Here is a 6,000-nt window from a genome sequence, read left to right on the forward strand (position 1 = left end):
TGGGCATGCCATGTTGGCACCAGAATGTGTGGCAACACTTAGAAACATAGAAACATAGAAAACATACAGCACAATACAGGCCCTTTGGCCCACAAAGCTGTGCTGAACATGCCCCTACCTTAGAACTACCTAGGCTTTACCCATAGCCCTCTATTTTTCTAAGTTCCATGTAGCCATCCAAGAGTCTCTTAAAAGACTCTATCGTTTCCGCCTCCACTACAGCCGACAGCCTATTCCATGCACTCACCACTTTCTGTGTAAAAAAACTTACATCTCCTCTGTACCTACTTCCAAGCACCTTAAAACTATGCCCCCCCCCCCCCCCCCGTGCTAGCCGTTTCAGCCCTGGGAAAAAGTCTCTGACTATCCACATGATCAATGCTTCCCATTATCTTGTACACCTCTATCAAATCACCTCTCATCCTTTGTCACTCCAAGGAGAAAAGGCTGAGTTCACTCAACCTATTCTCATAAGGCATGCTCCCCAATCCAGGCAACATACTTGTAAATCTCCTCTGCACCCTTTCTATGGTTTCCACATCCTTTCTATAGAGAGGTGACTAGAATTGAGCACAATACTCCAAGTGAGGTCTGGCCAGGGTCCTATATAGCTGCAACATTACCTCTCGGCTCTTAAACTCAATCCCACAATTGATTAAGGCCAATGCGCCATACTCCTCCTTAACCACAGAGTCAACCTATGTAGCAGCTTTGAGTGTCCTATGGACTTGGACCCCAAGATCCCTCTGATCCTCCACAGTGCCAAGAGTCTTACCATTAATGCTATATTCTGCCATCATATTTGACCTACCAAAATGAACCACCTCACAATTATCTGGGTTGAACTCCATCTGCCACTTCTCAGCCCAGTTTTGCATCCTATCAATGTCCCGTTGTAACCTCTGACAGCCCTCCACTCTATCCACAACACCTCCACCCTTTGTGTCATCAGTAAATTTACTAACCCATCCCTCCACTTACTCATCCAGGTCATTTATAAAAATCACAAAGAGTAGGGGTCCCAGAACAGATCCCTGAGGCACACCACTGGTCACCAACCTCCATGCAGAATATTTCCCATCTACAAACACTCTTTGCCTTCTGTGGGCAAGCCAGTTCTGGTCCACAAAGCAATGTCCCCTTAGATCCCATGCCTCCTTACTTTCTCAATAAGCCTTGCATGGGTTACCTTATCAAATGCCTTGCTGAAATCCATATACACTACATCTACTGCTCTACCTTCATCAATGTGTTTAGTCACAGCCTCAAAAAATTTCAATCAGGCTCATAAGGGCTGTGGGCTACCCCAGTGTACCCAAGAATGTGTAGGTCGTTAACATACATGCTGCATTTCACTGTATGCATTGATGTACAAAGTTCATAGTAAATTCACTATCACAATACAAATACGTCACCATATGGAAACCCAAGATTTATTTTCTTGTGGGCACTCATGGTAAATACAAGAAACACTATAAAATCAATGAAAAACCACACACATCAGGGCAACCAACCAATGTGCAAAAGGCAACTAACTGTGCATATACAAAAAGAAAGGAAAAAAGAAATAATAACAATAATAATAAATAAATAAGCAACAAGTATCAAGAACTTGAGATTACGAGTCCTTGAAAGTGAGTCCATATGTTGTGGCAACTGGTCAATGATGAGGCAAGTGAAGTTGAGTGAAGTTATCCCCTCTGGTTCAAGATCCTGATGGTGATAAATAAATCTGAATCTCAGGAGAAGACATGAGGAAGTTCCATACAGAAACCTGTGGAACTACAAAATCCCTTTTCTTCTAAATTTATTCACAACACATTTAATCAGTGCGATGGAGGCTCCAATTTCTTTGGAAATCGATGTTCACAATATTGTGTCAGAGCAACATATATATGATTTCCCTTTTCATGTGGAGTGGAGTAGCAGATTTCTGCATAATACATCAGAACTGGGAAGCAGGCACCAGGCAGCAGTGTCACCAGATGCGATACTGAAATCTATTCCTCTCTTCAGCATTGCCAAGAACAATCACAGTGTGTGCAATAGTTAAGGGATATTGTGAGCTGTCCTCTCCAACCTGCAGAGCCACAGCCTGCCTTTCTCTGTGTGTGTTGCCTGTTTACTGTGAGTTCCTGGTGGATATAGCCTGCAGGAACAGCCTATGTGGCTGATCTGAAATTCTAGCTTCTTTCGTTCTCGGTGAACAATCTGGCTTCTACAGCTCAGGCTTTTGATCCCAGTTGAATAATTCATACCAGGTTATTGTTTCATAGTCCACACATTGGGTTGGCCATGTGCATAAGAAAAATTGTTTCGTGTGGAGAAGGAGGCACATTGCCATGAATTAAAAAGACCATCTCCTTTTATTATTCTGGCGTTTGTCAAAACTTTTGCCTTTTCCTCAAGTTTCTACCAATGCTTCTCAGGTATGTTACCATCAATCTAAATACTCATAACTTTGAAGATTAAGGCTGAGTAAAGTGGATTCAAATTATCCAATGCAAGAAGTCATTGTTGTTCCTCACCAGGCTAGAAATTGTTCTACTAAAATGGGATCAGCAAATTTCTGGATGACACCAAGATTGAGGGTGTCGTGGACAATGAGGAAGACTATTAGAGATTGCAGTGGGATCTGGACCAGCTGGAAAAATGGGCTGAAAGATGGCTGATGGAATTAAATGCAGACAAATATGAAGAGTTGCACTTGGAGAGACAAACCCAGGTAGAACTTACAGCAGTGAGCAGCAGGGCAATGAGGAGTGCGATAGAACAGAGGGATCTGGGAATACAGGTCCATAATCACTTGACAGTGGCATCACAGGTAGATAGGGTCATAAAGAAAGCTTTTGGCACATTGGTCTTCATAAATAATGTATTGAGTACAGGAGTTGGGAATGTTATGTTGAAATTTTAAGATGTTCATGAGGCCTAATTTGGAGCTGTTTTGGCCATCTGCCTACAGGAAAGGTGTCAAGAAGATTGAAAGAGTACGATGAAAATTTACAAGGATGATCCCAGAACTTGAAGATCTAAGTTATAAGGAAGGTTGAATTGGTTAGGACTTTATTCCCTGGAGTGTAGAAGAATGAGGGGAGATCTTATAGAGGTAAACAAAATTATGAGGAGTATAGATAGGGTAAATGCAAGCAGGCTTTTTCCACTGAGGTTGGGTGAGACTACATCTAGAGGTCATGGGTTAAAAGTGAAAGGTGAAATACTTCAGGTGAACATGAGGGGGAACTTCTTCAATCAGAGGGTGGTGAGAGTGTGGAACGAGCTGTGTGCGAAAAGAAAGAACAAATCGTGCAAACAATAAAATAGTAAACAAATAACACTCAGAAGATGAACTGCAGAGTTCCGCTGAGGCGAGTGCTGATGACTGCAGGCCACAGCTGGAGTCAGTTCAGTGCAGAAGCAAGTAAACCCTGAGAAGTGGTGAGCTGAACATAATCTTGACCTTCAGCTTCAGCATTGACACTTGATCAAGTCGTGCAAACATTTAAAAGAAGTAAAAAAAACACATGGAACATGAAATTCAGTGTCCCTGAAAATTAACTGTTTGCTTAATGTATAGATACACACATCCATTCTCACATTCTTTTACAGATGTGCAGTAGAGAGCATCCTAACAAGCTGCATCACAGGGACAGAAACTGCTCTGTGGCAGACAGCGAGGGCCTAAAACATCAAAGTATATACAGAAAAGGGCTAGTCACATCATGAAGGATCCCACCTACCCTGTTCATGGACTGTTTGTCTCACTCCCATCAGGGAGGAGGCTACGTAGCATTCACGCCAGGATCACCAGACTCAAAACCAGTTACTTTCCCCAAGCAGTAAGGCTGATCAACACCTCTATCCACTAACCCGCCTCACCACACCCCCAACCACCACTACTTTATCATTTCCCATCAGAGTCACTTTATGTACAGACTCTCCTGTGCCTAATATCACTTTATGGACATGCAAATAATCTATTGTAATGGCTTCTTTGTAATGTTTCACTGCTAAGGCTAATGTAATGGCTTCTCTGTAATGTTCACTGCTGAGGTAACGGTTTCTCTGTAGCAGCAATGTTTGGGTTATGGCTGGAGATAACAGGACTGTTAGCCAATTGGGAATTGTTGTTTTGTCTTGTGTATCTGGAAGGATGTTGTCTTCGCGGTCTTTTGTCGAGGAGAGATGAAGAGGGAAGACGCGTGTGGAGAGAGCTGGTAGACCACCGGACGGAGTGGACTGGAATCTGACGGTCCGAAGGTCGGCGACGTTCGGAGGAGTCCGATGCTGGAAGAATGACTATTGAGTGAGCTCCAACGTGACTTTGACTTGACTTGGGCCCTTCCTCTTTTTTTGTTTATTTTTATTACTAACCCTATATTCAGATTAAGATTCATAAAGTTCAATCATTTAATTGCATATGGTCTACTGTCTGATGCTTTGCATTGTGGGTTTGCAACGGGGGGTACATTACACAGCATCCACACAAACGTGATTACCCAGTTTGGTGGGGCTGAAGGCTGTTTCCCCGAGACGAACACGAGCTGGGAGAGCCTAAGGGTTACATATGTATATAAGCTATTGTATGTATTTATATTTATTCTGTTCTTTTTTATTATTGTATTCTTTATGTAATTTTGGCTTTTTTTGTTTTGCATTGGATCTGGAGTAACAATTAGTTCGTTCTCCTTTACACTCGTGTTCAGGAAATGACATCAAATGATCTTGAATGTGTTGTGAATTAGTTTACCAGAGAAAGTTCTACTGCAAGCTTGCTCCATCAAACCTACCTTTGACCCACTATTTGATATGTTGTAATATTAATAGATATTTTATTGAGGTGTCACCTAGTCCATTATTGTAACTTGAACAGCAGGTGAATGGATTCCACAGTGATCTGTAGATGTGGATCACACCACCAGTTTCAGGAACAGTTATTGCTCCACAGCCATCAGGCTCCTGAACTGACAAAGACATCTTTACTCACCGCAGCTCTGAGCTGAGTTATGACCTGCTGACTCATTTTCAAGGACTCTTGAGAGAGAATGTGCACATTTGCCTTCATAAATCAAAGTATTGAGTGCAGGAGATGGGATGTAATGTTTTATAAGTTGCTGCTGAGGCCTAATTTGGAGTATTGTCTGCAGTACTGGTCACCTACATACAGGTAGGATATCAATAAGATTGAATGAGTGCAGACAAAATTTACAAGGGTATTGCCGGGACTTGAGGACCTGAGTTATAGGGAAAAGTTTAATAGATTTGGGCTTCATTCCCTGGAATGGAGAAGATTGAGGGGTGATTTGACAGAGGTATACAAAATTATGAGGGGGGCATATATAGGGTAAATGCAAGCAAGCTTTTTTCATTGAGCTTGGGTGAGACTGCAACTAGAGGTCATGGGTTAAAGGTGAAAGGTAAAACATCTAAGTGGAACATGATGGGGAACTTCTTCACTGAGGAGGTGTTGAAGGTGTGGCATGAGCTGTCAGCGGAAGTGGTGGATGTGGGTTCAATTTCAACATTGAAGAAAAATTTGGAAGGTACATGGATGGGAGGGGTATAGTGGGCTATGTTCCTAGTGCAAGTCAATAGGATTTGGTAGAATAACAAGGAGTAGATGGGCTGAAAGGCCTCATTCTGTGCCGTAGTGCTCTACGACTCTATGATTCTTTACAACTCATGTTCTCAGTATTGTTTTTATCTGCACAGTTTGCTTTCTTTTGCACATTTGTGGTTTGCCAGTCTTTGTTAATATGTGGTTTTCAATAGATTCTATAGCCTAGCTTTAGTTTTCTTGTAAATGCCATGTTGTGTTTTATTTTTAGAGAAAGCATGAAAATTCTACTGGCTAGTTAACTTCCCAGTGGTCTAGGATTATATTTGTGGCACCCATTTTGAAATGCTGGCTTCACATATCAATTAAACCGCAGGTAACCAGAACAAGAATTAGCTTAATGGACTTCTAGGAGATTTAGGATCACAAGTATGGGATATCAG

This window comes from Mobula birostris, chromosome 2 (assembly GCF_030028105.1).
Source record: "Mobula birostris isolate sMobBir1 chromosome 2, sMobBir1.hap1, whole genome shotgun sequence".
NCBI lineage: Eukaryota > Metazoa > Chordata > Chondrichthyes > Myliobatiformes > Myliobatidae > Mobula > Mobula birostris.